A 14,215-nucleotide genomic window follows, 5' to 3' on the forward strand; every position below is an offset into this window, starting at 1 on the left:
TTGCGCATAACTTAGCTAAAATTTTATAGTCGGTATTTAAAAGGGTGATGGGCCGCCAGTTTTTGAGATCTGCCCTGTCTCCCTTCTTGTAAATAAGGGAGACTTCACCCTTGCCCCAGGACGGAGGCATCGTCTTAGAATTAAAAACATCCGACATTAAAAGAAGTAGATCCTCTTTTAAAACATCGTAAAATCGGATATAAAACTCCCAGGGGATACCGTCCGGCCCAGGCACTTTACCTGCTTTAAAACTTTTAATTGTCTCTAAAACCTCCTGCTCTGTAATGGGACGGGATAAAAACTGCTGGGAGGCAGGGGTTAAAACAGCCGTTACCTCCTTCAGTGAGTCCTCCATAAAATACCGATCCACAGGTCTGGCACTAAAAAGGGAAGAATAAAAATCATGTACTTGGTTTAAAATACCCTGTACAGCTGTCTCCCCATTAACACATTCCATTATCACTCTTTTACTTGCCGCCTTTTTAAAAAAATACCTGGAGCAGGTTTCATTGTGTTCTGCGTGTTTTACTTTAGCCTTATAAATTATGTCCTTACCTTTCTGCTCCAGGTATTTACGTATTTCTTCTTTTAAGGTTAAAATTTCATTTCCCACCTCCACCCCATGTGTTCTCAGTCTGTACAAGGTCTGCAGACGGGTATTCAGATCATTGTAAATTTTCTTTTTCTCATCGGCTTTACGCTTCCCCAGGCGAATAAAAAAAGCACGTACCTGTTTTTTAAAACCCTCCCACCATTTGCTGATGGGAGCCCTGGGGTGCCTTACCCGTCTGCGTGCGGCATAAAACTTTTTAAAATCCTCCAAGACCTGTGGATCCTCTAAAAGGGAAATGTTAAAACGCCAGGACTTATGACCATAAAACCTATTGACATTAAAATCAACAGTAAAATGGAGCGCGTTATGGTCAGATAAAACATTAGTTAAAACATCACACCTAGATGGCAGCGTGTCCTCAGAGCAAAAGATAAAATCAATGCGGGAGCTACAGGTGGCATTACTCCATGTGGCGCCGGCTGTCTCTGGCATGTTGCTATTACATAGCTTGTAAGCGTCTTTCAATCTCATGTCCGTTACCATGTTTTTTAAAATACCAGAAGTTCTATCATAGTTCCTACTTGTACTTACAGACAGCCGGCGCTCACCTCTGAGGACACAGTTAAAATCCCCGGCGAGGATAAGTGGATCCGATGTAGATATATGCAGCTGTAAAATCTCCAACATCCTCGCCCGTTCATTCTTGTCTGGGGAAGCATAGAAGTTTAAAAACTGCCATCTGGTTCCGTCAATAAAAGTCTTAACTAATAAAATGCGTCCTGGTAAAATCTCGCTAATAGAGTCCACTAAAACATTTCCCTTTAAAAGAATGGCGACCCCTGATGATCTGTTTTCATTTGATCCGGACCATACTGATGGTCCGTGCACCCAGTCCAGCTGATATTGTGTGTAGCTGGACTGGTGCGGGATGCCGCACTCCTGCAGGAAGTATACTGAGGCGGTGATGCAGGATAAATAATTAAAAACAGCAACTCTTCTGGTTCTCCTCTTTATCCCACGCACGTTCAGGGAGATCCCTTGTATGCGAGTGGCCATTTCAGGGGACAAAGAAGAAATCCAAACGTACAGTTCATATTAGCATCTTTTCCCACGTCAGGGTACTCACAACTCTTCGCTCCCGGGGGCGGGGGCGTATTCTTCCTCCGGGCGGGCCGATGACAGCTGGTTCGGGTCCGGGGACGTGGAGAACTGACCGCAGACGGCCCCCACACGGGCCATCACGTTGGGGTAATAGTGCTCGCTCCCAGGAGAGCTAAAGGAGAGAGGGGAAAGAGGCAACTGCCACTGGGCATTCAACTCGGGCTCGCTCCCACCAGGGTCTAGATTTTCGGAGAGGACGTCCAGGACGCCCACCACCTCCTCTAGGCTCACCAGGGAGCCTTCCTCGGGAGGCGGCTGACCGCAGGGCAGCTCTTCCGACACATCAGGGGTTCCAGCTCCTCCAGAAGTGGATGCCACCGCTGGCACCACCACCTCCTCGGGAGCCTTCCCCCCCGATTCGTCTTTCGACCCGCCCTTTTTGGTCCTTTTTGGACGCTCTCCTATTAGTTTTTCCTTTTCCGCTACCAAAAGAAGCTTGTCCGCCCAGTCGCGGCGTTTATCCGCATCATTCGAGTGCTTGCCCGCAGCCCTGCCCGCAGTCCTACCGAGCTTGTCCGCACCCTTTTGCGACTTTTTTTGTCGCCTCCTCTCTGCCGCAGAGAGCACAGGTTTAAAGCCTCCAGGGACCTCTCCCAGCGTCCCTGCCCCTCTCTCCTTGTCCGCTCCAGTCTCCATCCCCGCATCGGCCTCTATGTCCGTCTCGTCACCTTTATCCGGTGTTACGTCTGGATCTTGATCTTCAGCACCTGACGTGGGCTCCAGGGATACGTTGTCCTCCTGATCCGAGGCCTCGAAGGGTCGCTCATCGAATTCACAGCCTCCAAACTGCTCCTCCTCATCACCTGCGCCTCTACGAATTTTACAATCCCTGTAGGTATGGTCAGTCTTTTGACAGAAATTGCACTTTTTTGGTAATGGGCACCCTTTAAAATCGTGGTGGGGGCTGCCGCAGTTCCTACACTTACTGTTGCATTTATCAGGTTTGTGCCCATACTTGCCACACTTCCTGCAGAAGTCCGGCATCCCATTAAAAAAGAGGTCACCATTCGCGGTTCCGAGCCTGAAGCGTGCTGGGGGCAAGACCGGTCTGTCGTAGTCGTCTTTGCGTATTCCCACCATGTATTTGCGCTTACAAGTCCAGACACCGCATTCATTGACGATTCTCCCTCTGGGCTCTACGTCATTAAAAAAATACTTGACGAACGCATCAGCTTCAGGATCTGCAATAAAAGGCGAATAAATTTTAACTGTTAGTAACTCTTTATCGTCAAGATGTTTCTTTATAATAATGTTCTCCTTTGCCAACTCTTTATGTATTTTTTTGACCCTATTGAGGGCTGCCTTGTATATCACATTATCCGCAAAAGTGACATCGTAATCCCCTCGCCTGGGATAGTCTTGCACCGCAAGAAGGCAGCCCTTCTGGGTTCCGATTCGCTTCGCAACAATCTCTTCGATCACATACTTTACATTATTCCGCTTGTCGCCACAGTTGAGGGACACTCTCAACGTGTTCTTTAACCTAGCCCACTCTGGGACGTAGGTTAAGTCCGCCATCTTGGTATGACGGTTTCACAAAGACCTTGTCCGCAAATCGCAGGCTTGTCTTTCGCAATGTTCCTCTACTGACCAGGGGCCGAGTAGAGAACTGCTGGGGGGATCGATTCTCGTTCCTCTCAGGACTAAGCCTCCCCCCCTATAGCAGCAGGTGGGTGAAGTCCGGGCAATGAACCCGGACGATCCCACCAGGCCGAGGGGGAGGGTACCTAAGAGGACCTGTAGCACTGGTTTGGACCAAATAACTTGCCACTGAGCAGACAAATCACTTGATCTTTGCCAGAAGGCCGAGAAGCGATGGCAAGCGCTCGGCACCTGTTCTGGCGCCCTTCCGTGTTCACTGTGCACCGCTCAAGGTGTGCACCATGCTGCTGCAGCCCTATTTTGGTTTTTTTTTTGTTTTTTTTTCCTTTCCCTTAATGAAGTAGAAATCAATTAGCTTGTGCAGGTTTTCCCTACCTGCCACCAAAAGTGAAAAAAAAGAAAAGAAAAACTTTTGTGCAAGGCAAAGTGACATGTGCAAATGTTATCTTGTGACGCCAGCGGATTTTGCCGAATTTTGCGAATCTGCATAAACCACTCCCACCGTTTGACCACACCCATTCAAGTGTCCGGTCAAGTGCAAGTTCAGAAATAAATTTATGCCCAAAAATTTTAAAAGAATTCAATGCATTTAAAATTGAATAAAATGGCAGCAAATCAGACACTTTGCAGCAGTAATGTCATTTGCAATCAATCAATCAATCAATCAATCAAAGAAAATAATTAATGAAGTACCTTTCAGGTAGAGTCAGTCACAGCATCAGGCCACGTCCAACTGTCAATTTTCTCTTTGCTAGCTTGCCAGGTGCAGCAATCTTCTCTGTTGGTCGGTCAGTCCTCTGTCTCTTTCTTTCAACTGAATTGGAAAGGGGTGCACCGATCCTGGAAGTAATGCAATACCAGGTCAATGCGTGGAGTGGACAGAGCAAGCTCCGATTCCAGCTCCCTGTTCTAAAAATCCATTTAATATATGGTCCCCAGATAGGGGACGTATCAGATATTAAACTGATAAGAACAGATACTACACTTGATCTTAGCCATAAGGCCGAGAAGCGATGGCAAGCGCTCGGCACCTGTTCTGGCGCCCTTCCGTGTTCACTGTGCACCGCTCAAGGTGTGCACCATGCTGCTGCAGCCCTATTTTGGTTTTTTTTTTGTTTTTTTTTCCTTTCCCTTAATGAAGTAGAAATCAATTAGCTTGTGCAGGTTTTCCCTACCTGCCACCAAAAGTGAAAAAAAAGAAAAGAAAAACTTTTGTGCAAGGCAAAGTGACATGTGCAAATGTTATCTTGTGACGCCAGCGGATTTTGCCGAATTTTGCGAATCTGCATAAACCACTCCCACCGTTTGACCACACCCATTCAAGTGTCCGGTCAAGTGCAAGTTCAGAAATAAATTTATGCCCAAAAATTTTAAAAGAATTCAATGCATTTAAAATTGAATAAAATGGCAGCAAATCAGACACTTTGCAGCAGTAATGTCATTTGCAATCAATCAATCAATCAATCAATCAAAGAAAATAATTAATGAAGTACCTTTCAGGTAGAGTCAGTCACAGCATCAGGCCACGTCCAACTGTCAATTTTCTCTTTGCTAGCTTGCCAGGTGCAGCAATCTTCTCTGTTGGTCGGTCAGTCCTCTGTCTCTTTCTTTCAACTGAATTGGAAAGGGGTGCACCGATCCTGGAAGTAATGCAATACCAGGTCAATGCGTGGAGTGGACAGAGCAAGCTCCGATTCCAGCTCCCTGTTCTAAAAATCCATTTAATATATGGTCCCCAGATAGGGGACGTATCAGATATTAAACTGATAAGAACAGATACTACACTTGATCTTAGCCATAAGGCCGAGAAGCGATGGCAAGCGCTCGGCACCTGTTCTGGCGCCCTTCCGTGTTCACTGTGCACCGCTCAAGGTGTGCACCATGCTGCTGCAGCCCTATTTTGGTTTTTTTTTTGTTTTTTTTTCCTTTCCCTTAATGAAGTAGAAATCAATTAGCTTGTGCAGGTTTTCCCTACCTGCCACCAAAAGTGAAAAAAAAGAAAAGAAAAACTTTTGTGCAAGGCAAAGTGACATGTGCAAATGTTATCTTGTGACGCCAGCGGATTTTGCCGAATTTTGCGAATCTGCATAAACCACTCCCACCGTTTGACCACACCCATTCAAGTGTCCGGTCAAGTGCAAGTTCAGAAATAAATTTATGCCCAAAAATTTTAAAAGAATTCAATGCATTTAAAATTGAATAAAATGGCAGCAAATCAGACACTTTGCAGCAGTAATGTCATTTGCAATCAATCAATCAATCAATCAATCAAAGAAAATAATTAATGAAGTACCTTTCAGGTAGAGTCAGTCACAGCATCAGGCCACGTCCAACTGTCAATTTTCTCTTTGCTAGCTTGCCAGGTGCAGCAATCTTCTCTGTTGGTCGGTCAGTCCTCTGTCTCTTTCTTTCAACTGAATTGGAAAGGGGTGCACCGATCCTGGAAGTAATGCAATACCAGGTCAATGCGTGGAGTGGACAGAGCAAGCTCCGATTCCAGCTCCCTGTTCTAAAAATCCATTTAATATATGGTCCCCAGATAGGGGACGTATCAGATATTAAACTGATAAGAACAGATTTTTTTTTTGAATCACTTCCCCACACATGGGGGATTTTTATTAAACATTTTACATATTACATAGATTCAAAATACAGTATATAACAGGTACATAGAGTTTAAAAACAAGTTAAAAACCATAAAATGGCAATGCAGTGGCTGACTTAAATACAAGAATTCCATTCACTCTGAAACCATTGTTTTAAAATCGGTGATTTGGCTTTCTTGTCTAAAAGATAATACAAATATAGCTGGCTAAAAGCAATGCTTAAAACGTCCTCCGGAGATAAAAAGTCCTTTTTAAATATTAAAACGTTCCTGGCCTTCCAGAGAGCGTCCTTCACACAGTTAATGGCCTTCCATGCCATGATGTGTTGCTCCCTGGAGGGGCTACGGTAAAGTCCATATAGAACAGCGTCTTTGTCAAGTCCTCTGAGGTCCGCCACCTTCCTTAGCAATGGTGCAACTTTATTCCAGATAACTTGAGCGAAGGAACAATCCCAAAGCAGATGTTGAACGCTTTCGTCGGCGCGGCAGCCCCTCGGACAGGCGGCGGACCTCGCGTAGCCCCTCCGGTATTGGAAAGCACGGCATGGAAGGCACCCATGGACGCTGCTCCAGGCCAGGTCTTTCTGAGAATTAAAAAGGAAAGGACCGTTAATAAAATGCCACACAGTAAGACTTTTTTGTTCGTTAAAATTGCTAACTGTGCACGTTATCTCCTTCTTCCTTATTGCTTTTATCAATTTTTTGCTATCTTTTAATTCACTTACACTTTTCGTTTGAAGGTTAAAAAGACTAATAACTTTATCGTATATTAAATAATACCTAGGCAGTTTAAAAGCGTACGGCGAGGTTAAAACTATTTCAAACCATTTAAAACGCTTCATAAAAAAACCTAAGTTATAGCGCGTAAAATACGATAAAAAATTGTCTTTAAAAAGTGTGTTAAAACCAAAACAAAAGTGCTTGATAAAAAGGAACCTGGGAATGTCGGGGAAGTCCTTCCCTCCCCTCTTTTTCCCCCTTACCACCACCTCTCTCTTTAACTTTTCAGCGCGAGACCCCCAGAAGAAAGTAAAACACGACTTGTTGATTTTCTTTAAAAGCTCTGTAGGGGGAGGGAAGACAATGCTTAAATATAAAAGAATAGGTAAAATTACCATTTTAAGAATTAAAACCTTCCCCTCCATTGTCAGCTTCCGCAGGTTCCACATACAAAATTTTTTATTAACCTTGTCAGCCACTGCATTCCAACTGTTAAGACCGTCATTGGACTCACTGAAGGAGACACCTAAAATGGTAACTGCGTCAGAGGTAGACACGGGAACATCGATAAAATCCATGCCTCCGACATTTAAAATACTGCTTTTATTTAAATTAACTTTGAAGCCGGAGGCACAGCAATAAAAATCCAGTTGTTTAATGGTACGATGTATGGAAGGGGTGTCCCTGCAGAAGATTGCCACGTCATCCATGTACCCCACTGCTTTTGCTTCTAGCCCCCCTCCACCGGGGAGGGGGACACCTCTGATGACTTTATCGTAGCGTATGGAACATAAAAACGGTTCGAGGGAGCATATGAAAAGCAGTGGGGACAAGGGACACCCCTGTTTAACCCCTGAATTTAAAAATACTTCCCGTGTCTTAAAACCATTTACTAAAATACGGCTGGTGCAGTCTTTATAAAACATTTTAAGAGACGATAAAAAGCCATCTGGTATCCCCATCTTTTCTAAAACTTTAAACAAATAAAAGTGGGACACCCTGTCAAAAGCTTTTTCAAAGTCAAGAGATAGTATTGCCAGCTTGCTTTTCCGCTCTTTCGTATGTTCTATAATATCTCTGATTAAAACCAGGGTGTCCCACACACTCCGCCCCGGGACCGCGCAGACCTGGTTCGGATGTATAACTTCGTGTATTACAGTTTTAAAACGGTTTGCGCATAACTTAGCTAAAATTTTATAGTCGGTATTTAAAAGGGTGATGGGCCGCCAATTTTTGAGATCTGCCCTGTCTCCCTTCTTGTAAATAAGGGAGACTTCACCCTTGCCCCAGGACGGAGGCATCGTCTTAGAATTAAAAACATCCGACATTAAAAGAAGTAGATCCTCTTTTAAAACATCGTAAAATCGGATATAAAACTCCCAGGGGATACCGTCCGGCCCAGGCACTTTACCTGCTTTAAAACTTTTAATTGTCTCTAAAACCTCCTGCTCTGTAATGGGACGAGATAAAAACTGCTGAGAGGCAGGGGTTAAAACAGCCGTTACCTCCTTCAGTGAGTCCTCCATAAAATACCGATCCACAGGTCTGGCACTAAAAAGGGAAGAATAAAAATCATGCACTTGGTTTAAAATACCCTGTACAGCTGTCTCCCCATTAACACATTCCATTATCACTCTTTTACTTGCCGCCTTTTTAAAAAAATACCTGGAGCAGGTTTCATTGTGTTCTGCGTGTTTTACTTTAGCCTTATAAATTATGTCCTTACCTTTCTGCTCCAGGTATTTACGTATTTCTTCTTTTAAAGTTAAAATTTCATTTCCCACCTCCACCCCATGTGTTCTCAGTCTGTACAGGGTCTGCAGACGGGTATTCAGATCATTATAAATTTTCTTTTTCTCATCGGCTTTACGCTTCCCCAGGCGAATAAAAAAAGCACGTACCTGTTTTTTAAAACCCTCCCACCATTTGCTGATGGGAGCCCTGGGGTGCCTTACCCGTCTGCGTGCGGCATAAAACTTTTTAAAATCCTCCAAGACCTGTGGATCCTCTAAAAGGGAAATGTTAAAACGCCAGGACTTATGACCATAAAACCTATTGACATTAAAATCAACAGTAAAATGGAGCGCGTTATGGTCAGATAAAACATTAGTTAAAACATCACACCTAGATGGCAGCGTGTCCTCAGAGCAAAAGATAAAATCAATGCGGGAGCTACAGGTGGCATTACTCCATGTGGCGCCGGCTGTCTCTGGCATGTTGCTATTACATAGCTTGTAAGCGTCTTTCAATCTCATGTCCGTTACCATGTTTTTTAAAATACCAGAAGTTCTATCATAGTTCCTACTTGTACTTACAGACAGCCGGCGCTCACCTCTGAGGACACAGTTAAAATCCCCGGCGAGGATAAGTGGATCCGATGTAGATATATGCAGCTGTAAAATCTCCAACATCCTCGCCCGTTCATTCTTGTCTGGGGAAGCATAGAAGTTTAAAAACTGCCATCTGGTTCCGTCAATAAAAGTCTTAACTAATAAAATGCGTCCTGGTAAAATCTCGTTAATAGAGTCCACTAAAACATTTCCCTTTAAAAGAATGGCGACCCCTGATGATCTGTTTTCATTTGATCCGGACCATACTGATGGTCCGTGCACCCAGTCCAGCTGATATTGTGTGTAGCTGGACTGGTGCGGGATGCCGCACTCCTGCAGGAAGTATACTGAGGCGGTGATGCAGGATAAATAATTAAAAACAGCAACTCTTCTGGTTCTCCTCTTTATCCCACGCACGTTCAGGGAGATCCCTTGTATGCGAGTGGCCATTTCAGGGGACAAAGAAGAAATCCAAACGTACAGTTCATATTAACATCTTTTCCCACGTCAGGGTACTCACAGCTCTTCGCTCCCGGGGACGGGGGCGTATTCTTCCTCCGGGCGGGCCGATGACAGCTGGTTCGGGTCCGGGGACGTGGAGAACTGACCGCAGACGGCCCCCACACGGGCCATCACGTTGGGGTAATAGTGCTCGCTCCCGGGAGAGCTAAAGGAGAGAGGGGAAAGAGGCAACTGCCACTGGGCATTTAACTCGGGCTCGCTCCCACCAGGGTCCAGATTCTCGGAGAGGACGTCCAGGACGCCCACCACCTCCTCTAGGCTCACCAGGGAGCCTTCCTCGGGAGGCGGCTGACCGCAGGGTAGCTCTTCCGACACATCAGGGGTTCCAGCTCCTCCAGAAGTGGATGCCACCACTGGCACCACCACCTCCTCGGGAGCCTTCCCCCCCGACTCGTCTTTCGACCCGCCCTTTTTGGTCCTTTTTGGACGCTCTCCTATTAATTTTTCCTTTTCCGCTACCAAAAGAAGCTTGTCCGCCCAGTCGCGGCGTTTATCCGCATCATTCGAATGCTTGCCCGCAGCCCTGCCCGCAGTCCTACCGAGCTTGTCCGCACCCTTTTGCGACTTTTTTTGTCGCCTCCTCTCTGCCGCAGAGAGCACAGGTTTAAAGCCTCCAGGGACCTCTCCCAGCGTCCCTGCCCCTCTCTCCTTGTCCGCTCCAGTCTCCATCCCCACATCGGCCTCTATGTCCGTCTCGTCACCTTTATCCGGTGTTACGTCTGGATCTTGATCTTCAGCACCTGACGTGGGCTCCAGGGATACGTTGTCCTCCTGATCCGAGGCCTCGAAGGGTCGCTCATCGAATTCACAGCCTCCGTACTGTTCCTCCTCATCACCTGCGCCTCTACGAATTTTACAATCCCTGTAGGTATGGTCAGTCTTTTGACAGAAATTGCACTTTTTTGGTAATGGGCACCCTTTAAAATCGTGGTGGGGGCTGCCGCAGTTCCTACACTTACTGTTGCATTTATCAGGTTTGTGCCCATACTTGCCACACTTCCTGCAGAAGTCCGGCATCCCATTAAAAAAGAGGTCGCCATTCGCGGTTCCGAGTCTGAAGCGTGCTGGGGGCAAGACCGGTCTGTCGTGGTCGTCTTTGCGTATTCCCACCATGTATTTGCGCTTACAAGTCCAGACACCGCATTCATTGACGATTCTCCCTCTGGGCTCTACGTCATTAAAAAAGTACTTGACGAATGCATCAGCTTCAGGATCTGCAATAAAAGGTGAATAAATTTTAACTGTTAGTAACTCTTTATCGTCAAGATGTTTCTTTATAATGATGTTCTCCTTTGCCAACTCTTTATGTATTTTTTTAACCCTATTGAGGGCTGCCTTGTATATCACATCATCCGCAAAAGTGACATCGTAATCCCCTCGCCTGGGATAGTCTTGCACCGCAAGAAGGCAGCCCTTCTGGGTTCCGATTCGTTTCGCAACAATCTCTTCGATCACATACTTTACATTATTTCTCTTGTCGCCACAGTTGAGGGACACTCTCAACGTGTTCTTTAACCTAGCCCACTCTGGGACGTAGGTTAAGTCCGCCATCTTGGTATGGCGGTTTCACAAAGACCTTGTCCGCAAATCGCAGGCTTGTCTTTCGCAATGTTCCTCTACTGACCAGGGGCCGAGTAGAGAACTGCTGGGGGGATCGATTCTCGTTCCTCTCAGGACTAAGCCTCCCCCCCTATAGCAGCAGGTGGGTGAAGTCCGGGCAATGAACCCGGACGATCCCACCAGGCCGAGGGGGAGGGTACCTAAGAGGACCTGTAGCACTGGTTTGGACCAAATAACTTGCCACTGAGCAGACAAATCACTTGATCTTTGCCAGAAGGCCGAGAAGCGATGGCAAGCGCTCGGCACCTGTTCTGGCGCCCTTCCGTGTTCACTGTGCACCGCTCAAGGTGTGCACCATGCTGCTGCAGCCCTATTTTGGTTTTTTTTTTGTTTTTTTTTCCTTTCCCTTAATGAAGTAGAAATCAATTAGCTTGTGCAGGTTTTCCCTACCTGCCACCAAAAGTGAAAAAAAAGAAAAGAAAAACTTTTGTGCAAGGCAAAGTGACATGTGCAAATGTTATCTTGTGACGCCAGCGGATTTTGCCGAATTTTGCGAATCTGCATAAACCACTCCCACCGTTTGACCACACCCATTCAAGTGTCCGGTCAAGTGCAAGTTCAGAAATAAATTTATGCCCAAAAATTTTAAAAGAATTCAATGCATTTAAAATTGAATAAAATGGCAGCAAATCAGACACTTTGCAGCAGTAATGTCATTTGCAATCAATCAATCAATCAATCAATCAAAGAAAATAATTAATGAAGTACCTTTCAGGTAGAGTCAGTCACAGCATCAGGCCACGTCCAACTGTCAATTTTCTCTTTGCTAGCTTGCCAGGTGCAGCAATCTTCTCTGTTGGTCGGTCAGTCCTCTGTCTCTTTCTTTCAACTGAATTGGAAAGGGGTGCACCGATCCTGGAAGTAATGCAATACCAGGTCAATGCGTGGAGTGGACAGAGCAAGCTCCGATTCCAGCTCCCTGTTCTAAAAATCCATTTAATATATGGTCCCCAGATAGGGGACGTATCAGATATTAAACTGATAAGAACAGATACTACACTTGATCTTAGCCATAAGGCCGAGAAGCGATGGCAAGCGCTCGGCACCTGTTCTGGCGCCCTTCCGTGTTCACTGTGCACCGCTCAAGGTGTGCACCATGCTGCTGCAGCCCTATTTTGGTTTTTTTTTTGTTTTTTTTTCCTTTCCCTTAATGAAGTAGAAATCAATTAGCTTGTGCAGGTTTTCCCTACCTGCCACCAAAAGTGAAAAAAAAGAAAAGAAAAACTTTTGTGCAAGGCAAAGTGACATGTGCAAATGTTATCTTGTGACGCCAGCGGATTTTGCCGAATTTTGCGAATCTGCATAAACCACTCCCACCGTTTGACCACACCCATTCAAGTGTCCGGTCAAGTGCAAGTTCAGAAATAAATTTATGCCCAAAAATTTTAAAAGAATTCAATGCATTTAAAATTGAATAAAATGGCAGCAAATCAGACACTTTGCAGCAGTAATGTCATTTGCAATCAATCAATCAATCAATCAATCAAAGAAAATAATTAATGAAGTACCTTTCAGGTAGAGTCAGTCACAGCATCAGGCCACGTCCAACTGTCAATTTTCTCTTTGCTAGCTTGCCAGGTGCAGCAATCTTCTCTGTTGGTCGGTCAGTCCTCTGTCTCTTTCTTTCAACTGAATTGGAAAGGGGTGCACCGATCCTGGAAGTAATGCAATACCAGGTCAATGCGTGGAGTGGACAGAGCAAGCTCCGATTCCAGCTCCCTGTTCTAAAAATCCATTTAATATATGGTCCCCAGATAGGGGACGTATCAGATATTAAACTGATAAGAACAGATACTACACTTGATCTTAGCCATAAGGCCGAGAAGCGATGGCAAGCGCTCGGCACCTGTTCTGGCGCCCTTCCGTGTTCACTGTGCACCGCTCAAGGTGTGCACCATGCTGCTGCAGCCCTATTTTGGTTTTTTTTTTGTTTTTTTTTCCTTTCCCTTAATGAAGTAGAAATCAATTAGCTTGTGCAGGTTTTCCCTACCTGCCACCAAAAGTGAAAAAAAAGAAAAGAAAAACTTTTGTGCAAGGCAAAGTGACATGTGCAAATGTTATCTTGTGACGCCAGCGGATTTTGCCGAATTTTGCGAATCTGCATAAACCACTCCCACCGTTTGACCACACCCATTCAAGTGTCCGGTCAAGTGCAAGTTCAGAAATAAATTTATGCCCAAAAATTTTAAAAGAATTCAATGCATTTAAAATTGAATAAAATGGCAGCAAATCAGACACTTTGCAGCAGTAATGTCATTTGCAATCAATCAATCAATCAATCAATCAAAGAAAATAATTAATGAAGTACCTTTCAGGTAGAGTCAGTCACAGCATCAGGCCACGTCCAACTGTCAATTTTCTCTTTGCTAGCTTGCCAGGTGCAGCAATCTTCTCTGTTGGTCGGTCAGTCCTCTGTCTCTTTCTTTCAACTGAATTGGAAAGGGGTGCACCGATCCTGGAAGTAATGCAATACCAGGTCAATGCGTGGAGTGGACAGAGCAAGCTCCGATTCCAGCTCCCTGTTCTAAAAATCCATTTAATATATGGTCCCCAGATAGGGGACGTATCAGATATTAAACTGATAAGAACAGATACTACACTTGATCTTAGCCATAAGGCCGAGAAGCGATGGCAAGCGCTCGGCACCTGTTCTGGCGCCCTTCCGTGTTCACTGTGCACCGCTCAAGGTGTGCACCATGCTGCTGCAGCCCTATTTTGGTTTTTTTTTTGTTTTTTTTTCCTTTCCCTTAATGAAGTAGAAATCAATTAGCTTGTGCAGGTTTTCCCTACCTGCCACCAAAAGTGAAAAAAAAGAAAAGAAAAACTTTTGTGCAAGGCAAAGTGACATGTGCAAATGTTATCTTGTGACGCCAGCGGATTTTGCCGAATTTTGCGAATCTGCATAAACCACTCCCACCGTTTGACCACACCCATTCAAGTGTCCGGTCAAGTGCAAGTTCAGAAATAAATTTATGCCCAAAAATTTTAAAAGAATTCAATGCATTTAAAATTGAATAAAATGGCAGCAAATCAGACACTTTGCAGCAGTAATGTCATTTGCAATCAATCAATCAATCAATCAATCAAAGAAAATAATTAATG

The 14,215-nt window shown here is 45.0% G+C and overlaps 6 non-coding genes across 6 annotated transcripts; all 6 read right to left on the bottom strand.

Annotated features, from left to right (window-relative positions):
• Positions 1-4,140: 4,140 nt before the first annotated feature.
• LOC142188955 (U2 spliceosomal RNA) lies at positions 4,141-4,331 on the bottom strand. Its single transcript, XR_012713210.1, has one exon. It is a non-coding gene; the product is annotated as a U2 spliceosomal RNA (small nuclear RNA).
• Positions 4,332-4,940: 609 nt separating this feature from the next.
• LOC142188960 (U2 spliceosomal RNA) lies at positions 4,941-5,131 on the bottom strand. Its single transcript, XR_012713212.1, has one exon. It is a non-coding gene; the product is annotated as a U2 spliceosomal RNA (small nuclear RNA).
• A 609-nt stretch (positions 5,132-5,740) lies between these two features.
• On the bottom strand, positions 5,741-5,929 carry LOC142188954 (U2 spliceosomal RNA). The gene has a single exon (XR_012713209.1). It is a non-coding gene; the product is annotated as a U2 spliceosomal RNA (small nuclear RNA).
• A 6,023-nt stretch (positions 5,930-11,952) lies between these two features.
• On the bottom strand, positions 11,953-12,143 carry LOC142188961 (U2 spliceosomal RNA). The gene has a single exon (XR_012713213.1). It is a non-coding gene; the product is annotated as a U2 spliceosomal RNA (small nuclear RNA).
• A 609-nt stretch (positions 12,144-12,752) lies between these two features.
• LOC142188933 (U2 spliceosomal RNA) lies at positions 12,753-12,943 on the bottom strand. Its single transcript, XR_012713190.1, has one exon. It is a non-coding gene; the product is annotated as a U2 spliceosomal RNA (small nuclear RNA).
• A 609-nt stretch (positions 12,944-13,552) lies between these two features.
• Positions 13,553-13,743, bottom strand: LOC142188934 (U2 spliceosomal RNA). The gene has a single exon (XR_012713191.1). It is a non-coding gene; the product is annotated as a U2 spliceosomal RNA (small nuclear RNA).
• Between the last annotated feature and the right edge of the window lie 472 nt (positions 13,744-14,215).

The sequence above is a fragment of the Leptodactylus fuscus genome, unplaced genomic scaffold (genome assembly GCF_031893055.1).
Source record: "Leptodactylus fuscus isolate aLepFus1 unplaced genomic scaffold, aLepFus1.hap2 HAP2_SCAFFOLD_875, whole genome shotgun sequence".
Lineage (NCBI taxonomy): Eukaryota > Metazoa > Chordata > Amphibia > Anura > Leptodactylidae > Leptodactylus > Leptodactylus fuscus.